This window comes from Lepidothrix coronata, unplaced genomic scaffold (assembly GCF_001604755.1).
Source record: "Lepidothrix coronata isolate B3197 unplaced genomic scaffold, Lepidothrix_coronata-1.0 Scaffold18, whole genome shotgun sequence".
In the NCBI taxonomy this organism is placed as follows: Eukaryota; Metazoa; Chordata; class Aves; order Passeriformes; family Pipridae; genus Lepidothrix; species Lepidothrix coronata.
In genome coordinates this window covers 3,899,989-3,922,147 of record NW_016690198.1, presented here as the reverse complement: position 1 = coordinate 3,922,147, position 22,159 = coordinate 3,899,989, and the positions used below count along the sequence as shown (strand labels likewise).

The 22,159-nt window shown below is 39.2% G+C and overlaps 1 protein-coding gene across 8 annotated transcripts in view; it reads left to right on the top strand.

The window, feature by feature from the left end:
• The window catches only part of SEMA6A (semaphorin 6A), a 135,039-nt gene that overhangs the window by 18,715 nt on the left and 94,165 nt on the right, over positions 1-22,159 (top strand). Inside the window, exon 1 of one of the 8 annotated variants that reach the window (XM_017807314.1) lies at positions 8,106-8,178. The exons of the other annotated variants lie outside the window; for them this stretch is intronic. The gene's annotated coding sequence lies outside the window, so the exon portion shown is untranslated. Of the gene's footprint in view, positions 1-8,105; positions 8,179-22,159 lie in introns of those variants that run through there. 8 annotated transcript variants of the gene reach the window in all.

Genomic DNA, 22,159 nt, shown 5'->3' with positions numbered 1-22,159 from the left:
GCGGGGAGGCCGGGCGGGGACTGGGAGCGGGGCTCCTTCGTGCCGCTGATGCCGAGGAGGGGACAGGATGCTGCTGAGGGGAAACGGTGTTGAACAAGGGAAGAGGGATTTCCCCCTGCACACACTCACACCTCCCGTCCCCTCAAGTGCAGGGGCAGGGAAGAGTCCCGGCCGAGGACAGGGTGAATTAGGAGGCTGTGCCTTCATCTGTGGTGCGCTGGCGGCGCGGCGCTGAGGCACGGGGGGCGACGGCGGGGGCTTGGGCAGCCCTGGGGCGGCCGAGGGTTAACACCGCCGCTCGTTCCGCTGCCGGAGAGGGCGGTTAAAAGTTCGGGTCTCCATCATGCGAGGAGAAAGTACCTGCTCTTTGCGTGGGCTCGACCGCCCCACTGCCTCTTCCCTTCGCGCCTGGCTATCCAAGGGAGGTGTTTCCCGGGGGTGGCTCGGACGACGTGTGGGTCGGGGGCTGGAGGGGGAAGTGAGTCTGAGGCTGCAGCCCGGTCAGTTGCAGCGGAGATGCCCTTCTGCCCATCATCCGCGCCTCTGCCCTGTCTGGCTCATCTCAGGGTGAGTCGCAAGGCGGTAACTGCTGGGTCTTCCTTAGGCAAATGGCTCTGTCTTTTTCTAACCTTGACCGCTCTGTGTTCAGGGAGTAATTTGTTCTCCTGTTCTTCTCCCGAGCTATTTGCCGCTTTTGAAGTTTGTAAACAGGCACGTTTGTGCCAGCATCTGTACAGCGCGGATGTTTAGCTGCTGCGGAGAATTATTTCACTAATAGAACGGCAAAAAAATAAGAGCTTTATTTAGCTGTGTAATATATTGTAAAAGATGCCACTTCCTGACGTTTCAAGGTGAATGCTTCATTTTCCTAGGGAGCATACACAACATGCAGGTGTTGTAAATAACGAGTCTATACAACCAATTTCTGTCACAGGGTTGCACGAGGTGGCTTATTATTTGACATAGATTCTGCTCACTCGTTTTATATCATACAGCAACTATATTAATTACTAACTTGACCTCAAAGATAGTAGCTAAAGGTGTGATTTTCGCACTGTCTTCACTACAGTTAGTTCAGTGATTGCTTTTGCTGTGCATTCATTTAATTTGTGTCATCCAGTAAGCCATTCTCATCCAAGTAATTTTTACTTGGCGATTAAATCCTTTGGCATCAATGTCATGAAGTCCAGTAGACACAGGCTCTTTTAATCACAGAATTCATTTTGAGAAATCTGTGGCATTTTTCTCAGAGTAACGTTTATGTAGCTGTTATCATGCTTAGGGTTTCCTTTGCCATTTCAGACTAGAAAAGCAAAATGATGTTGCTATGATTAGCTTCTATTTTTTTTTTTTAATGAGACTATTCCAATGTATGGTGAAGAAATGTGGGTCTGCTCCAGCAACCCCCTTTCTTCATGGAATTGCCTCAGACATGGTTGAAAGCAAATACCTACTTCAGTGGGATTGGGAAGGTTTGTAACTATTAGAGAAGTACAGTTGCCAAAGTGTTTTGCTGTCAAGGGTATAATTTTATCTAGTAGGAGCCTGGTTTTAATATCGTAGCTCTCAAAAATTATAAGATCAAGAGAACTAACTCTTTTTAAAGTCAAACATGTTCTTATGCATTAAAAATCTGATTTCTGTTCTCCACCACTCTTCACTGGAGAAAATATCTGGCTTTTGTGGAAGTTTAGTTCAGGAGCAGAATTCCCAAATGAGATTTCTGTTTAAATGCTAAACAAAATTTAAAATACTAAGTAATACCGTAATGTACATTTGCAACATTTGCTGTTCATGTATTGGGAATCAAATGCTTGAAGGATGGGTGAATACTTTCAGAGACTACGAATTATGCAGTCACAGATGTTCTGTGTATACTCAATTAGTCAACTTGAAAACTGTATATTCTTACTTAATGGCAAAACCAACCTTATCAACAGAACTCATACTACTTGAACCAAAAAATAATTGGGCACAGACATCTCTGAGAAACATGGCTAGCTAACATTTCTAGCTGCTTGAAGATGAAAGTGAATATTATATGTTAGCCATAGACCCCTCTTAATGTTTGTAAATAGAAGATTGCAGTTACTGGAGTTTAAAACTGAAGAAGGAAGTTGATTGGGCTAAGGATGAGAAGTCGCCTTCATTACATTTTTTAAAAGAATAAAAAAAAAAGGGGAAGAAAACGAGAGAGATAAAATTAATGACCTGTGAAAAATCCAGACTAGAACTGTTTGCATTAAAAAGGAAGTAGGTGATTGTGAACTTGCTTGTGCATGTTTTGTGAGGGGAAGGGGAAGTTTGTCATCTTGTTTTGAAGAGCCATACATAAATACACATGAAAGGAGTTCACATGGTTTACAGCAGGGGAGACATAAAATGTTTTAGGATTAAATTGACCTGAGCTAATACATGCCTCACATCCAACTTGTTTGCAAGAACACGTTGTAATACTACCCAAACAAATGTTTAGTGTATAGTACCTGATTCCCATACGCCACAGCAGAGTGCTGAAAACAAACAAGCCAGTAAATGCTGGAAAACAACATTCAAATTATATTACACACAGCATATGCTAGAGAAAAGTTGAACTGTAGTAAACCAGAAGTCTTCATTATCCTAATTTGATACAGATGCTGCAGTGTTTGACCTCCTACTATTCATTTATTGATGAAGTAAATCTTTAGACCTCATTCAACCAAGTAAGTTCTGCTGACCCAGGAAAGCCTTGCTTGCCTGAGTAATTTTCCGAGAGTAAAGACAGTTGCTGAAACATTACTTAAATGGGGACTTTTTTTCTTGTTTATGCCCCAAACTGAAAATACTGCTCTCTGCTGGGTATTGATACTTGTTGAGGACCTGAAGCTACCATGTGAGTGCATTTGCTTTGGATGGATCTTTAATGTTAAATCGGACGTAGGTCTGCGTGTCATGGAACAAATCACATCTGACAAATTGTGACAAGCTTTGCTTGACGGGGCAACAGAAAAATAAGAGGAATAAGCAGTGCTCTTTAATGGTGACCATTTGAGCATTTTATGCTCAAAAATTCTGATTATCAGGGTTACTCTGAGGTGGGTGAAATGTTTTGGCAGTAAGATACAGTCAATAGCACAGAGTCCAACTGCTGATCAACGGCATACAGCAACTGTGAACAGTGTTCTAAGGCAGAAACAAGCAGCTGGGGGAAAGCCTGGTCCTGAGCCAGATGGGTCTCTAAAGGAATATTTTTATTTTTGTCCTGTTGCACCAGTCTCTTGAGTGAAGAACAGCTTAGATGTTCATAGGTTCTGTGAAGACAGAAGTGGACTACCCCAATTCAAGTGGAAACCTGACAGACTGGAGTTTACGAGTGTTTATTTTCTTTATGTGCTGTGTTACCTATGGCCATGGAAATAACTGAATGCATATGTTTATACAGTGTTAAGGGATCTTTAATTGTCCATGGTGAAGGATGCTTTGGTTTTGGATCTGGATTGCAATATGGCAGCACAGCTCCAAGGCACAGACTTAGGATTTAAAGGGAAGAGTGCCACCTACTGTGTTAGAGTTATAGATATTGCACCTCCCGTATGCTTTGTGGAGTTCCCAAGCTGCTCATTTGCTTATTTTGTTTTAGCCACTGGAAGATGTGAAAGGATTCAGAATTAAATCTGGTATGGGAACGGAGAAAGAAAAAAAATAGAAAAGCATTCTGCACCTACAAAATCAGGATATTCTGAAGGTCTTGGAAGGGGTTCTTTGAAAGACAGGCATACACAGAGGCATTTGCAGTTTTTGTCACTTCAGACTTACACAGGCTGCTAACAGTTAATAGTGAGGGCACTGGAAATAGGGAAGGGGATGAGAGATCTATGCTTCCCCCCATAAAACAATCATGTTCTCAGCTTTCGTGCACCAGATGAATATAAATAAGGCTAATAGATTTATGCCCTCTGAAATCTAAAGTTTAACTCCAGATACAGTTTAATAAAAAGGAAGTAGATTTCACTTAAAAAAAAGAACAATTTTCAAAAAAGGAAGAAGAAAATGAGAAAAACTCAACATAAATTTTCCCATAATTTGCTGCAAAACCTTACAAAGTATTTCCCGTTTTAGAACTGTAGTTATTTATCAGCCAGAAGGAGGGTTGTGCTATGCTTGATGTGAATACAGGGTCATTTTTGTATGAAAAGAATTTTTCTCTGAGCCCCAAAGTGCTTCTTCAGTGGCTGAAATAGAGATGTAAAATGAAGTAGATAAACCAGCTATTAACAGAACTGCCAGTTGCTGTATCTCTAGAGTGAAGACATATGGTAATTCACTACATTCAGTGATGACCTTTCCTTTAAAAGTATTGTTAATAATAGGCACTTCTATGTAAAGTATTTACACTACATACTTGAAATTCATATATCATGGACTACCCCATGCCATTTTTGGTTTTTTATTTTTTGAGCTACTGACAAAACTGCTACCGAGGAACTTTCTACATAAATACACTTTGCAACATGCCTGAAGTTCTGACCTTAAAGCGTTTCCGGGGGCAGATGCACAGCACTGCTGTACATCATGTGACATGGCAGTATGTGTGCTGTCCTCAGTATGAGGCCTTTGGCATCATCTCTCTCACCCTCCCCAGGTAGAGCCATGCCTTGACTGCAGGATTATACCCTTTCCATGAAGCAGTCAGAAAAAAAAAGCACTCCTACGCTTTTGTGATCTCTGTAACCAGTTGCCTTTAGAGAAAACTTAATGGTTTTGGAATTAGAAAAAAAAAAAAATGTTTTTGTTATACCCTTTCACCTTAGTCTGAGGCGATCTAGTTGGATAAGGACTACTATACTATTATTTTTACTAGAGATAATAGCAGAAGTTTTATTACGTGTTTAAAAAGAAAAGGTATTCCTAACCATCATCAGTTTTACAATGACCCTGACAGGCTCATGGGATGTTCTAATAATGCAAATATATAGAATATAAATATAATAGATATGGTCGTGTGTTCCAGTTCAGCAGATGGAAAAAGTACTGTCCCTTATGAATCCCCAGCACAATGGGAGAAGCTGCATCCAAATGTATTCCTGACTGCAGCAAACATTATTTCTACTTTCCTATTTCTGTCTGCTCAGCTTCACTCAGATGTTTTATATATTCCTCATATGGCTTTGGTAATTGTATGGGAAATTTCCTATGTTGCTTCCTTCACCATTGTTCATGAACATTTATCCATTACTTGCATTTGAGGCAGCCATTCATTGAAATGTTAATGAGATTTTGAACAGTTTATAGTTCTATAGCTTTTGTTGTTGTTGTTCTGAGCAGAAAAAAATTGTAATTTTTGTTGATGCCTTTTGAAATCTACTTTTTATTGGTAGATTGAGATAGATTCTATGCTAATTCCTCTAGCATTCCTGAATTATGGCCTAGCAAGGCACTGTTGCTGGGATCTTCATCTATTAATCATGGAAGCTGCTTTCTTATTCGGTTGCCATAGTTTCAGTGCCTCAGATAGAGTTGGGGTGCCTTGGGAAAGGCTTGCGATACATTCGGACTTGCAAGCCTTGCAGTTATTTTGGCAGTAGAAGAGCTCTGAAGGAACAGAGAACAGCATCCAACATTATTCAGAGTTGGATTAAAAGCGGAAACTTCTGGATATGTCTCTCTGGACCCTGTTATGTCAATGTCCAGCTGATATTTACTCCCAAGATTTGCTTTTTGTTTTTTCTTGCTGGTAAAATGGTACATTTCAGAGACTGCTGGCTACCTTAATTCATTTCAAGAGCAAAAGAGGCTTTTCATTAGTTCTTCTGAGAAATGGTTGGGTATATTAGGGCATTTAGGGTTTCCTGAGCAATCCAGGTAATTTGTTTTACATTCCCTTTTAATCTAGCTACATACAGCATCATATCCTGTTTGAGACTGAGTTAATGTTTATTGTTACCTTTAATAAAATTACAATAAGAACGCTTTTGTTAGCTGCAGAGCAGCTTGAATTACAAAGTAAAAAAGGGGAAATAAACTTTTTTCAGACATAACTAGTGCTCTTACAGCGCTATGTTGGCACTGGCAGTATTTTTGGAATAATATTTCAATATTTGTTCACAAACTCAGTATTAAAACATACATACTTTCAGAAATGCAGATCTGTGAGAAGTTAGAAATAGCTTTTTTGATACATAAGAAAAATGGTAAAGTAGTAAATATGTCTAACAGGAAAGTACCTGTAAGACTGACGTGTCAATGTAGTGCTCAGTATTAATTGATTTGTCAGTTGTGCAGAATATAAAATAATGCACAAACATATTTCAATAAGCAAATAATGGTTTCCTTTTTCTTTTCCTATTGAGAAAAAAGCTTCATCACTTCTGTGTGAGCAATAGTAAGCTACATGTTTTAGCAGATATTAAATCTCATTTCTTCTTTTCTTCTGGATTTTACAGTGCCTCCAGAATGATGTGATTTCCCTCTAGATCTAATAAGCAATTTGAGTCTTGCACAGATAAGCTTGATAGGTACCTTCTGTTCACAAAAAGAAAAAGCCAGCCTTGACTATTCATATCAATCAAAGTATAGTGTTAAAAAGCTGTGTAGTTTAGATTAAAGAATTCAGTATAATTGGAACTAGTCTTGAAAATTAGCCACTTTTTGAATTTCAAATGGTTAGCTTACACTCAAGGATGAGTTTTAAAGCTTTAGCTTAGAACTTTACTACCCAGTCTTGTCAATTTTTCAAGTGAGATCAACAAGCAGATTGAGAACATGTGCCTGTTACATATAATCCACCCTCAGGAGTCCTACAAACTGAACAAAGTGAAGTCCAAAAATTTCACATGAATTTTAAAACTTTTTTGGTAGGTGCACACGATATCTGTATTTGTAATTTTATACTCCTACATAATATATATAGTTTCTGGTTTGTAGTCTGGCTTCTGCATATTCTGTTGTATACAAATATTTTACATTAATCTCAGCCTTTTTCCTAATAAACTCACAATGTGCATGTCTCTAGTAGATTGGCAGTCTGATAGAACAGAACATGATCATTTTGTAGTTCCCTTTGGAAGGGGGAGGTGGTGATTGAGTAAGAAAATTGTTGCAGTGGGGAAATATCTTGGATCAAAAGCTGTAGAGGTACAAATTCTGTTGTGTTTTTCTTCTCAGAACTTACTGTACTCCATTTAGAATCTCTCTGTATAGAAATTAATTTAAGCAGTTCTATAAGGTACATCCTTTAGCAATGATGACATTTTTTGTCTTGTTTTTTGGTTTTTACCTCCCAGAAACAGAGAGGTGGGTGATACATCAGTATAAAGGGCCAGTCTTGTTCCCACTGGATAGCAAAAAAGAATTTCTACTGAACACCTCAGCAACAAGCCCTTACTCCATTTATAGTTCACTATAGAATCATGGAATCATTTAGGTTGGAAAGGACTTCTAAGATCGAGTCCAGCCCTTACTCTAGCACAGCTGAGTCCCCTACTGAACCATGTACCTAAGTGCTACATCTACACATCTTTTATATACCTATACCCATCTCTTAAATACCTGAGTTGATGACTGAGCCACTTCCCTGGGAATATTGCTGTTTCAGTTTATTTATGGTTGACAGTAAAAGGTTGTCTGCATCCCCAAGCAGCTGAATTTTAGCATCAAATGTACTGATCTTATCAAGAAAAGAAAATAATAATTTCTGGGAAAGTAATTGTTCTATTTGTGTCTTTTAAGCAGTGTTACAGCATTTGTTTTACAAATCTTGCACATCTTACTGTCTGAATATTCCTGGGAGGCCGAAGCTTGTCTTGAGTTGTGTGCTCATGGACAGACCTGAGAGAGAGTTGTCCTCTGTTTAGCCTCAAAGCTCCCCTCGTGCCTGCAGCTGGTCACTAGGTGTGGGCAGAGCACACCTATTCCACTGGTCCTTTGGAGCAGGTGGATGGGGAGGAATGATTGGAGGGCTGCTGGAGTCCTGGCCTACATGTCCGGGTCTCCGTGGAAATGCAGTGGTTGCGGTCGCCACAGGCCAGGAGCGTACTGCTGCATCCTGTCCTAAAATACCACAGCAAGGAAAAGGTTGGGATGAAATGCCTTTTCCGCCAGTTGCTCTACGCACCCTTTCTGTTGCCTCATGGCAGAGCAGAGGTGGAGTCCCATGGGATTATCTTTGTTGAGTACTACTTCGCACCATGAGCATGGGTACGTATTTGATTCAAAATGCCTTTAGTATTATATAGAGAGGATTAGAGGCTGTTTAACTTCAATCTTGAACCTCAGGTCATAATCTTTATAGTACTGGCTTTTCATCATAGCTCTCTAATGAAAAAAGGGCATTGTGCATTAAAATCAACTTTTGAATTTAGTTTTCTGTATGAACAGAATTGGTGCTATGTGTATGAACTTCTAATAATATTCAACCCATTCCACTTCTGAATAATTTGTACTCATTAATTACAAATGTACAGCTTTTGCAATTACAATGTGCTGATCCAAACTGTAATAAATCAGAAATTACTACAGTTAAATTGATTTTTAAAAATTTACTGTAGTCTGTTACATGAGGGTGATTATGTAACATTTTTTTTAAGAACTGTATCTGTGCACTAACTCTTTCTTTTCTAGAAATATGTGGTGCAGATAATTTTTTTGTTGTTCTTTAGAAGGAATTAAAGTGGAGAATCATTTCAGACTTTATGTAAAAGTAAGAAGACAAACTTTATTCTAGGGATTCTTTGCAATGCTTTTTTTTTAATTCATTGAAAATATTCTTGACTTGGAATAGAAATTTGTTTTTTTCTTTAAAAAGAAATTAAGAACTGAATCCTTAAAGAGCTGTTGTGGGAAAAGGAAAGGTTTTTGCATGAGCTACTACACTTTTTCATTATTATCTGCAAGGTGTTTCCTTTTAATTCTATTGTAGGAAAGTTCATCCTGTTCAGATACACTAATTAATTCCATCACGAGATATGTATATTGCAGGGTGGTGTTGTCTTTTTTGCTTTATCCTGTTCTAAGCATACGACCTAGACATACTGCCAGAACACTTCCTTTCCCAAGATAAAAACAAAACAAAACAAAACAAGATCCTGTTCTTGTACATCAACATGTGTAGTCCAAAAGGCAGATTTAGCCAACTTGGAGCTAATGGCCTGAAGGTGTGAGATGAAGGCTGGTAACTGACTGGATGACTGCGAGAAAAATGCAGTTTTGATTTTCAGAACATTCTTCTTAAGAGTACTACATACATGTGTTAAGTATCTATCTGAGAAAAAATTTGAAAATGTAAGGCAAACTGCGGAATAGAGTAAGTTCGCTGACACATGAATTCTAATTCCTTTTGCATTTATTACCATTTGGTCTTGTTCATCTTTGTCATAAGCTCTCTTGCCTAGATAAAATCCTGGAGGATCCTTGCTTCCAAATCCTTACTTCATTTGCAGAAAAACCCAAAGAAATAACACCCAGCTCAAGTGTTGTTTATGTGAGAGAGGCAATTCAGCTGGGCCCTTCCTGGTAACATGTTGGTGCAATAAATGCTGGTGATGTGCTGTAGAAAATGTAGAACTGTATAATGGTTACTAATGTCAGAGAAGAATTACCTTGAATAGCAAATCAGTTCATTAGACTTCTTTTTTTCCCCCCCATAAATGGTCAGTAATCTGTTTTAGTTTGAAGCAGATAAAAGAATTCGTTGTTGTCCCAGTCAAAGAATTTCAAGAACTTTTCAAAAACTGGAGCATCTACACAGATGCTTACACCATTGTATTTTTTAGAAGGACTAATCCTGACCTTCTCCTTTATGCCAGGCTCCAAATATTGAAATATCTGAATTCCCAGCTGTAAAACAATTCAAACAAGTCTCTTTATATGAATGTGTCATCATAACCAATTACATTGCTTATGTAGATAAATGCAGAGGAGCTGGGCAGAGACAAGACAATATGGGTTAGCAGGATCTAACTTTTGATCTGTTAGCATCAGACAGAAAAACGAGGGCACAGTTTTGCTTCAGATTGCATCTCCATATTTATTTTACCAGGCATGGAATTTGTCTCGAAAAGCTAACCTGTGACTTGTTCATATTGGTGCCATAAACCTTGCTGATTTTATTAAGAGTCAATTATTACTGTTTTGGGGGGGTTTTTTGTTGTTATTGTTTTGACAAAATTAACTCACAAGCTCAAAATATCAATAATAATAGCAAAATACATTGCACTGTGATGGCATCTGTAAAATGAATTGGTATTTTAGCTTCAAAGATTCTAGTACTGGAAATTTTTCAACAGTAAACCAGCAGAGAATGTGTTAGTAGGGGGGCTGGAGTGCTACTTCACAGCTGCACTGCCTACTTCTAGACAGCCGTCCTATGACAGCCTGCTCTAACAACTACCCACATTTAAATAGCAGGGTTGTGTAAGAACGAGCACAACACACCGAAATACATTTATGGTGGGGAGAGCCTTAAATATTTCAGCAGGTGGAATATACTGAGGGAGAATCTGTTGCATTTTCACTAGACTGCACGTCAAGTCTTGGAAAAAGAGAAAGCAACTTTTCTTACTGTTGGGTAGTAGCCTTAGAAATTGCTACAGGTTTCAAGAGAAAAAAAAAAACCATTCACCTTTTGACGTAGTTTCCAAATGCAGAGGTACAGCTGTAACTAATAATGTACTGACTGGAGAAACGGAGAAGAGCTTGGTGACATGCTTCCTTATGCTCAAAGTGAAAAGTGCTTCTTTAGTTTTCCAGCAGCCTGTTCAACATTGGCTATTTGCGTTGTGAAAACTCTCGGGGAAATGTTTTCCTTTGCATGTCGCCTGCCCTCTTGTGTTTAAATAGCTCAATGCAGGCGCGACAGGCGTCCGGGTGACAACGGGAGAATGAAAAACACGGAGCAGAACCAAGGGATGATGGGCACAAGCCACGCTCTCCAAAGGCACTGATTTTCCCTCTGTGTTTGTGTGTGTGTTGTCTTGCTGTTTGCAGTCTAAGAAGCAATATAGTTTTCAGCTTTCCTCTACAGAGGCACAGACATCAGAAAGTGGGTTAGCCAAACTGATGTGCAGAAAAGCTCTAGGAGTGAGATGGAAGCGATGGGTAAAGGCCATAATGCATATGATTAAAGTGAAACATGCTGCCTACACAAGGAATTGCTAACAAGTTTCTTTCACAGCTTCCGTGTCTCAGCCCTGCTTTTACAGAAAATAAATTCATGTTTGGTTTCAGTGGCTGTGCCATTTTCGTCAGCCCTACAGGATTGATAAGGCTGTCAAACTATACAAATGCAACCAATTGAACACAAAATAATACAATTTGCACTGAGCAGAAACAGCAGCTGTGCTTATTAGCAAAATGATGTCCCAGATTAACATTCACAAGGTCTATCTTGAACTCCTCTTACTGTTTAGTTCTTCAGTATTCACAGGGAAGGGATGCTAAAAGCACAGATAAAGTTAAGGCAAATTAATTGTTTGGTTGTTCTGTTTTGTTGGTTTTGGTTTTTTTTTTTTTTTTTGAGAGAAGGGAAGATAGAAAGATATTCCATGTCCTTTAAACAGGTGTTTTTTTTTTCTCTCCAAACAGGAGGATAGAAATTGCTTCAAGCCATTAAATAGTTTCTGGCAGTAATTCTACCACATCCCCTTGCTCCTATGAAGTATATATTCTGTATCTCAAAAGAGTATTTAAATACTCTCTCATGTTTAAAGAGCTTCCAGAATTATATAAAGTTTTGCAAGATGCAGAAAAATGGACTGCAGCAGCTATATGTTGCCTCAGTGTTTAGAAAAGTAAATACTAATTCAAGTAATTCTTTATAAGAATTATAAAAGTGGTTTAGAAATCAGCTAAAAATAGGCTTGATCCACGAATCTAAGGTCATTTTAACTTTCAATTTTCCAGTTAATTTTTTTAATTTTCTTGAGAAATATTGTGCATTTGGATTGGGATTTTACCTCAGGTCAGTCCCACGTGAACACACTGCTCATCTCAAACTATTTCGTTTGTGTCTTGCTAGAGACAAAGCATCTTTCAGTCCTCGTTTTCTTTACAATAGTCGTGTTATGGATGTAGGGAATGTAAAATGCAGATTCTGGGAGTGGGCTTCTAGCCACTCAAGAGTTGCTTTTGCATTAAGGACTCAAGACCAAATGCTCAAGTCTTAACAAAAAGGACTTGCAAGGGTTAGAATGTTTTGGGGCTGTGGTTGGTTGGTTGGTTGGTTTTTTACTTCAGAGCAAGATACTCATGGAGAAAGTTTTGTGTTTTGGAATCATTCTTCTCCCACTCCTGCTGATCTCCTCAGATCCACACAGGCTAAGAGATCAGCAGAAGGGCACAGCTGGCTGATCAAGATGCCTGTGCTCACGCATGTTGATTTTGGGCCTCTTATGGCTTAAAACTTTTGTGTGTGTTGTGCCCCCTTTCTGAATCCATTTTACCAGGGTACAGTGGATTCCTATCTGGGGAAGACCTTTCTGAAAATGTGGTGTGTTTGTATGTGCATCCTGCAATTGCTCTACAGACAGATGCTTGCTTCTGACCTGAGTTCACACCTTTGTCCACCACTCAATCCACACCTCAAGTCTTAGATCTGTCAAGCAGCTGGCATTGTGTGTAGAGGAAAGGCAGTGTGTTCACAAAGAAAGCACTTAGTTCTTCAGTCTCATCTGATCAGGTGTCATTTTTTTTAAAAAAGCAAGTTGTGTGTGTTTAAATGTATCATGACTAAAATGTCTAGAGACTTAAAACAGATACAGCTCCAATGCATACATAAATAAATCAGATGTGCCAAAAGAATGATAAAAGACTCTAGCTTTCTCTTTCTGGGTACATTGTTAAGGTGTTGTACTGGAAATGCATTGGTGTTACATGGAAGTTCATCTGCAATTAATGATGTTTTCTGATTTCTTCACTCACGCTTGTAACCTGATGGTAAACCGAACTTTGAAGACCAGGCATTTGTTTATTTAGATTTCTACTTTGTGCAAGCTCATAACTTCAGATATAGAGAAGTTCAGTCTGGAAGCCTCCAGTTCTTCTCAGTACAAACCGCAGACTGCCGGCATCTGTTCCAAGCCCATCTCAATAGCCCATCTCAATCTCATTGCACAGCCTGGAAAATAGAGGGGTTGGACACTGAAGAGTGTGCTGCATTTTCAGGACAACAAACACAAGACATGGAGAGTGTGTCCTAGCACCAGGTCATCTTTTTGAGTGGTGCCTCAGCAGCCCTGGCTCTATAGACAACACACTGGTAGCTCCAGCTTAGGTCTCACTGATTCAACCAAGAAAAGGTGCTTTCTGCAACAGTGTGGTGAAACCAGTTAGAATGAAACATAAGTGCCACTGAGTGGTTCATGCTAACTACAATGATTATGTTTTAAGAAATAAGTGGGATACTCTATAAAATATTATTATACACTCTAATGATGGAACCCGTAACCTCCCAAGAAAGTACAGAGTATTTCCATTATATCAACAGGTGTGAAACAGAGTCACTGTCTTTGACTATGGTGTAGGCTTAGAAAATACTAGGATATCTTAAAGTCACTGCCATCATTCTCTGCTTAAAACTCCATTGAAACTGTATGTTACAGTGTGAGATACAAAAAGATGAAACATATTTCTGAAACCTACAGGACTAAATGGAAAATTTAAGGACAAGAACTACAGAAAAAATTCTCACTTTATCAGTTCAAATGAAACCCTTTTCTTGAACCAAGTACATCATACCTAATGCATATTCTCAGCCTTAACTCAGCAGGCAAAAGATGAGAAGCTGTGTTGTCCTGCTTAAGGATACATCGGAGGCGAGTAAGTAATAGAGAATTTATCTGCTTCAATATTTGTGGTGTCTTTGAAGTGCTAATAATATTTGTAAAAGTTTATATGTCAGGTTAATGCCTGCTCTATGAGCTTGCAAGAGAGATTGCAAGCAGTGAATAATTTGCAGATTTTTTTTTTCCCCATAGCAAAACCACAGAGATGGTCCTGGTTGAGGTATCATTTTATCTTGACTTTTTTTTTTTTCTTTGACTGAAGCTTCACTCAAAAGTATTTTAATAACGAGAAAGATGTTTTTGATAGGTAATATTAGTGCTTTTGGTATGTGTAATCTATCAAAAACATTATCTTTTAAAAATAACATCACGACTACGTCAACAAGAAACCCATAAACCTTGAAATTATGAGCGTATGCAGCTGTGGTACCATACAGCTCTTACTGGCTCCCTGCTTCCCTCCCCCCGCCCCCCCAAGTGGTGGGACAAACACAGATATTTTAGAGTAACTTTTAAGGAAAAAATGGTTATACTTAGCAAGGAAAGTAGCTGTAAGGTCAAGGCTGAGGGGAGCGGAATGTTTCTAGAAACAGAGGGATTAAGGGGATAGCTGTAGGTACAAAGTCAAACTGGTACAGAGAGACAGCTGAAGTGCCAAAATATAGGAGGGTAGAGCAGGAAGAAAGTGCTCTCTCTGCCTTACAAACCAGCAGTATGCTGTGGGACGATTCCTTTCTGATGAGCTGTCACCATGTAAAGTATACGGGAAGCTTGAAATGGAAAAAACAGATGGCACACGGGAGCTGAAGTGACATCGTTTGTCTCTCTGCCTGATTTCTTTACCCTTCATACAGAATTTGGTAGGTGAGGGAGGAAAAAAGTCCAGATTAGGTTCTTCTTCATCCTCACACTCTTCTCCTTGCCGAGGGAAATGTCACGAGACTCCTTCAACTTCTGTCACAAGCTATTGGTAAAGAAGGTTTTCCACCATTGCCAAGGACGTCGTGTGATTGGCTTGAAGAGGTGTTTTGTTTTTTTTTTTCTTATGGGGAAGAGAGATTGACACATAGCAATGCAGAGATAAGAGGCACTAAAGACAAGTACAGTAAACAATTTTGTTGTACTAAGTCTTAGGCAAAGACATGGAAAGAGGTTTTACAATACGTGCATTTTGAGGAAAGTTGCCAATGGGCTGTGTGATCTTCTTGACAGGCCAATGATGAGTTGACATGTTTGCAGCCATGAGGGAAGGGCATTGGAATCACCCTTTGCAGCTGGCTGGTCAGCTGGCTGGAACAAGTTCGTGGCTTTTGGCCAGTTTCCACTGAACTAGTAAAGCTTCCCTTAAAAAAATCCTGGTACTATTCAGGAAAATTGTTGGTAGTCTCATCGGACAAAAAAAAACCTGGCTTAGCACCAAGGTTAAAATTCCTAAAAGTTAGATTTTGGTATATTATACCTTTTTAAAAAATAGCAGCATGTGTTGTTGAAAAGAGGGGTTTGAGGGTGAGGATGGGAAAGGGTGCTGGGTGGCTCTGAAGGCAGGAGGCCTCCAGGTCTCTCTCTGCTGGACCCAAAATTCTTGCTGAGATGAGCAGGACTTGTCTCCGTACAGACAACCAGTACAGGGTTGATCTTTGTTATAGAGGAAGGGTAACATCAGTATGAGGATCATCATTTTAAGACATGATTGTGACGCTGTGGCTGTAACTGCTGATGTGCCAGGAGGCATATGAAGTTCAAATTCCCTTTTCCAGTTCCAAACCTGGATATCCACAGAGGCGAAAACCTGCTGAACCAACTGCTCCAGGGTGAGCCAGGAGCATGTCATGCTAGCAGGGTAGTACCAGGAGGCAGGGCAGGATGTGTGGTGACTCTGCCTGTGTCATGACAAACGTGAGCAATCTGGTGTTTGTCACAGGTTTTAAAACTAAAACTGAGCGTAAATAAAGAACCCTACTGCAAGTGAGTAGGATTTTTGTAGCAGTTTCCAAGAATGAAATCAAACCTAAACTGCAAGGGAAATACTCTCTGCCATATTCAAACTTTGTGTACGGAATGTTTCAAATAAATGTTCTGTAAAAATGATTTAATTCTGCTGTGATTATGAACTTGCGCAAACATGATGTTTCACATTACTCTCTTAAATAAATTTGATTACTAACAGCTGTGACTCCTCGAGTCCCCCAAATTTTATTTTCTCAGTAGAAAAGGGTTGAAGAAATCCTCAAATTATTGTAAATTAAGATTTTGTTTGTATTTTAAGCTAAAATGTGCTTGACAACAGCCCAGCAATAATTACATGGGTACGCTCATTCTTGGAAAGAGTGCAATGAACTGCCTTTACTTCAAAGAAGACAAACAGTCTTTTCAGTTCCTAGAGCACTCTCGGAGTATTTGCTGCATGCTGAACAAGTACTAAAATCCAACAAAATAATAAATGGTGCTGCTCAGTGACAGGCTGTTTGACCCAGAAGCAGGCCACTGTGCCTCATGCCATGCAGACTGGGTGCAGACACTCATCCCTTCTCATGCACAAAAATATTGCATATGTTTTCTGATGGCAGTGTTTGTTTACCACCTGTGACTGTGTTGGTTTATTCACTATGCAGTGCTCTGTGAGACAGGTCAGAGTTGGGATGCTGTAGACATGGGTTGTCTTTCCCACCCGTTCCTCCCACATACAGGAAATGTACCAGGGATGTGCCCTGCTAGTTGTGCTCTATGCTGTAGAATCCACTGTTTGGCTCTCCCACAAAGATGCCAAATCTCGCTTTTCAGCACAGTGTGCTGCAGAGTTTCACCTGCAGCAGGACAGACATCCCTGCCCCCAGTTCTGCCATCTACTGCTCTTGCTGCCAGCACTGTGTGGCTTTCAGCATGTGTGACTGCAACCTACTTCTTTGCAGTCCTTGATGTGAGCAAGGGCTGCAGGCAAACTCTCCTATACAACTCTTCTGCTAATGAGCTTGTCAGCTAATTAAATAGAAAGGCAAATTTGGCAATGTCTTTGATATTTATTCTCAGTGTGGCCCTTTTGACTTGTTTAGGATTTCAGGGTGGTCTTGAGGGAAGAGATATGGTAAGCAATTGCTGAGTTTGTATTATCCTTTATCAACATTGAAATAAAGTTTGTAAAATACTGTTTTGTTTCTTCCAAACTACCTAATAAAATATAATTAAAAAGAAAAAAGCTAAAGCTTAATTCCGACTAAACTTAAAATTCAGAACTAAAAAAAAAAAACAAACAAAACAAACCCAAACAAACAAACCAAAACAAAAAAACCCAACAAACAAAAAAATCCCCCACCATATGGGAAAGGCCTTGTTTAATATTTTTGTGTATGCCACGTGCTCAGTGACATCCATGACAAATGACAGTCAGATGTTAAATAGCATCTGTTACACACTTTTGACCACCTTACTTGTACTTTACTTACTTTACTCCTAATTCTCCCTCAAGATTACTTTTAACCATTTTAGCCTTCTTGAACACCTTCAGGGGGCTGCCATTTTCTTACAGGAGAAAAAAAAAAACCAGATAGCCCAGCCTGGGATAGGAAGGTTGCCTTTTTACTGAGGAAATGAAGAATGTCCTACCTAAGTACACATTTGCCAAGGGTAAAACATATTTTTTTGCTGAGGTAGGAAATAGATTTAAAGCTGAGATCCTCTGAGGTGGTAGGGTGAGAGAGGCAGATGGCTGGACCCCCAGGTGACTTGTATCTGCTCACTCACTACTCCCATATCAAGCATCAGTGCTCTGCACTATGCAGAGCCAAAGATTTCCATACCTCCAAGGAGAAATGTGCTACTCGCTGTGTGACTTACAGGTATCAGAATGTATAGCATTAGTGTGCCTGAAAAAGATTGGGTGATTTCAAAGTTCAGAATTTTGAGTTAGTTACTGGTTTTTCCTTTCTTCCCCTCCCTATCCACCTCTGTAGATAGAAGGAAGGTACCTAAAGCACTAAATTTGGATATTCTCAGAAATATGTGGAAAATGGCACAAAGCCATAAGTGCTTCAATTTGTGAAATACTGCAAGCATTTGGTAATGCTTCTGTTATTGGCTCCACTCTGGAGGTTTGTTCATGATTGTTGCTAAAGATGGGATACCCAGGGTAGGTGAACTTCTGGTCATAATAGCCAGTATCTCCATGCCAGTGTTTTGATGGTATAGAGGGATTTGGACATATGCCTTTGTCGGCTGTTCAGCAAAAGACATACTGGTGGAGTTTTGTATGCAGATTGAATGAAAAAAAAAATACAGTGTTACTACTCTGGCTCCTTGCTGGGAACAGGGCAAAAAAATAATAAAGGGAAAGTTGAGGTAACCATAAGAGCCACCTTGGTAACACAGTCATTTCCATGGACTTTTCATACAGCAGAATGACTTGTGTCTTTCCTCATAATGCTAATTTCAAGACAAAGAATTAAAGGACTGCAGGCCTGGTGGTATCAAGTAATACTTGAGAGAATAGATCCCCTTGTAACCTTTTGGCAACCCTGGTAAATGTTGTTGAACATGTGGCAACCATCAGGCTCCATGGTTCGTTTACAGAGATTAGATGAAAAACAAGTGCTGTTCACATTTGTGTCTTCTGTGTGAGAAAATGGCAAGTTCAGAAATTGGCATTGGAAATAGACTGTATTGAGATTATGAAAATATGCAGACATTAAAATTTGTGTTCAGATGAAAGGTGTTGGAGGGAGGATATATGTATGCTATTTGGGATGATCTTTCTATTTCTTGGTAGTTCATTAATATTTAATATGTATGAGGACTGATCTAGACTCTGTAAAGTAAAATGGAAATATGGCTGAATACCTTTTCTTTGTATAATTGTGTAGAAGAGGAATGTGAGTTAATTATCTGAGACCTGTTTGCTGACTGTACGTGGGAGAGCTGCACATGGCAAGGAAGGCACTGTGGATACAGTTATTTTCATTCTGATCCCCTCAGGATCATGGCTTGGTGCTGACCACTAAATATATTCTCTAGTTTCTTCAAAATAGGAAAAAAATATATTCTTTCCTATATAGAGACATGAATGGGTGCACTATTAATGACTAACTTTGTATTTTAATAGAAATAAGGAGCTATACGTTTTATTATTTTGCTTAATAGTAGTAGGTTAATGTTGAAGGGAATATTTTACTGAAGATACATTTGGTAATTTTTCCCCCCTAACACATAAAGTGTTTTTAATGTTTTATTTTCTCCCGGGGTTTGCTCTTACGATTTTAGCTTCATTTGCATTTGTGGAGGCTTAAGAGAGGTGTCATGACTTTCAGAACTGCTGAATATTCAAGAAGTCCTGGTGCAGTTGGTGACACTGTAAGGTGCAGCATGCTTTTGCAGGGCAGGCCACAGACCTGTGCTTTTTGCTTACAAGAATAGGCAGCACTGGCCTTTGCATTTTGTTAATGCAAAATCTGCATGGATCATTTGGATCAGGTAGAATCAGCCCATTTGGTGCTACCATCCCAGCCCCTCGCTGGGCTCTGTTGAGCTCTGCCAGTGGGCCAGAACAAGCTCACCCCTGTCTGCAAGAAGTGGTACTCAGAAAGCTCATTTCTATCAATGTTTTGAATTCCTTAGCCTGGGTCTCTTACAAGTGGTGATAAAATACGTCACAAAGTCTTTCATAACATTCATAGGAGTGTTGTTTTTCTGGAGTCTCTGGAAATGCGAAGAGACACAATGTTTCCAAGTTCTGCTGATCAGATATTCAAAATTATGAAATACGGAAGCTTGCAACGTGTCCTGAGGGACCAAAGAGTTCCCTTACTGCTGGAAAATTAATATCTTTATTCCAGAAGTCAGAGCATTGAGGAAAATACCCAATGTTATATAGCCTTGTGATAAAAAATTATAAGAGTTAGCAACACTGGCACAGAGGAAAACTTTTCTTTAAAGATATAAACATACATTGCATTAGCTGGCAAGTAATATTCTGATTCTTAAGTTATCTTCAAAAAGGTGTATGCTTTTATCACCTGCCATTTAACACATAAGATGACTTGATGAAAAAATAAAGAAATAAAGAGTTTGTAAACTCTGATGTTACTGTTCACTCATTGTCAGGTATGTCAGTAAAAAAGCAAACATTCCCTGTGAGCAAACTGTGTGAAACTAATAGTAGGCCTTCAGACTGTTCAGTGGTGGTTTCTTGCTAGTCAGTCATTGGATTTAACTCATGATTTAAACATTTTTATTCATATACTAGGAGATTGGAAAACAAGATCAGCATAGAGTCCATCCTGTAGTTAGTTATTAAAGCAGATAATTGAAAAATGCAACTGCTTTGTGTATTTAAATGCAAAATAAAACAAAAAAAATTGGGAAGAGTGTAACTTATACCTTTTTACAACTTGTAAAGAATATGAAGAACAGTGACATTGCAGTTTGCCTCTTGAAAATTATACAAGAAATTTAGACTGTCACCAGCAATCATATTATCACTGGGAAAAGAAGTATCATATGCAGGAAAAAAAAAAAAGAACAGTTTTCAGAACTCTGATTGTCAGTCATTTTGGTTTGAGAGTAGGAACCAAAGCTACTGAACAACAGCTGACATAGGAAAATAATAGGAAAAGTGAAGGTTGCTGTGAATAGACTGAAGGTGATTCCACAGTCACCAGCACATCTAGCAATGACCTCACTAAAAAAATTTGCTAAAGAGCTAGGAATAGGACTAGTAAATTTGTTTCAAATACATTCACTGTCTGATGAATGAATTTGCAGCAGCCCTGTGCCCACAGCAGCTAAATGCTCTTGCAAGAGCAAACTGACAAGGAACAGCATTTTTACCTCACTGCATGTAGGCACTGAAGTGTAGAAATAGGAGGAGCATTATCACAGCTCAGTAGGCAGAGGTTTACCAGTTGTCGCTTGGTGATTTTGTGCAGAACCTCCATGGCTTTATGAGCACAAGGCTCTGTCAGGGTGGAAAAACTCTGCTTTTCAAAGTCTTGTAATACACTCACACTCCTGTTTGATGTAGACTCACTGTTGTTTTACTTTATGTATAAAGCACACACAAAATGATACTTATCAGTCCTATGGAATATTTCATGAAATGAACTCATTTACTTGAATATTTCTATATAGAAAGTGAAAAGGAGTATAAAAGCTGTAAACGTAGATATTTTCTGGTGATGTTCACAAATGAATCAGATAGACTTATGGATATTAGGGATATTAAGATTTTGCACGTTTTCAACAACAGGATATAATCTCCAGGTAAAGTAAATATGTTAAACTAATGGTATTTCTGTTCCTAACAGGAGGATGAAATATTTGATAATTACTTGTCATAGAAAAAACCTTCCTTCTTCAGTTAACGTAGAAACCATATTTGCAGCCAACCATTGTAGCGTATTAACACTTTTGAAATAAAGTCAGTTAGTGAGAATTAATTTCCTACTGGAATTCACAGTGGTTAGAAAGTATTATTTAACCCAGTTCTCACATAGCTTATTTTCAGCACTCTGAAACTCCTTCCTTAGAGAAGTAACAATACTGTAATTTTCAGGGTTTGAAAGGAGTGGGGGGAAGCTATAGACTTTGACTCTACAAAGTTGCCTTTGCCCATAATAGCTTATAAGATCCCTGAAAAGGCAGAAACCTGTAGGAATACTGCACGATGCATGGTGACCCTTTAGAGCAGCCCTTGGTTATGAAAGCCTAGCTTGCGGATTTGCTGGGGGAGAGGTGTGTGAAAACCGTGTCACAGCCTGGGGCCAGCAGCACTATTCCTGGAAATCGGTAGGACACAAAGAGGCATTGTTCACAACCTCTCTCCCTTCTTTACTTCCCATACGGTGGTGTTTTGGGAAGCAGTAGTTAAGGACACAACCCGGCAGCTTTGTGCCAACATCAGACAGTTCTCTTTCTGAAAACATCTCGTTGCAGCTCAGCTGCAGAGGTTTGTGTCCAGTTTGCCCTCAGAGCCGAGATGACAGCGCTGAAAGGGTCTGAACCATAAATAAATTCTATGAGCTGGTGAAGAAAGTGCTGTTTATGCTTTGCAGTTCAAAAGCAGAAATAGTTCTTTATTGTGAAACAAGAGATAAGGAAATATTTCTTAGCTTTGTTTTCTTTTTCAACTCCCTTTAATTTTAGAACACATTTTATTTTTGTTACTCATTGCACGTAAGACATACTAAACTGCTAGACTTAATCTGAAAACTAATTACAGTAGAACTCAGCATTTTTACATGCCTTATGGAGTACAGCACCTGCACTCCACAGGACTGAATCCTCCACTGATGGGTCTGGAGCCATCTTCTCCCACGGTAAATAGAGACTCCAGACGTGACTGGCTGGAAATGGTGGAAAGAGTTACTCCACATCAGACAGTTGTTTGTACTGGCTTTATCCTTATCAGAGAA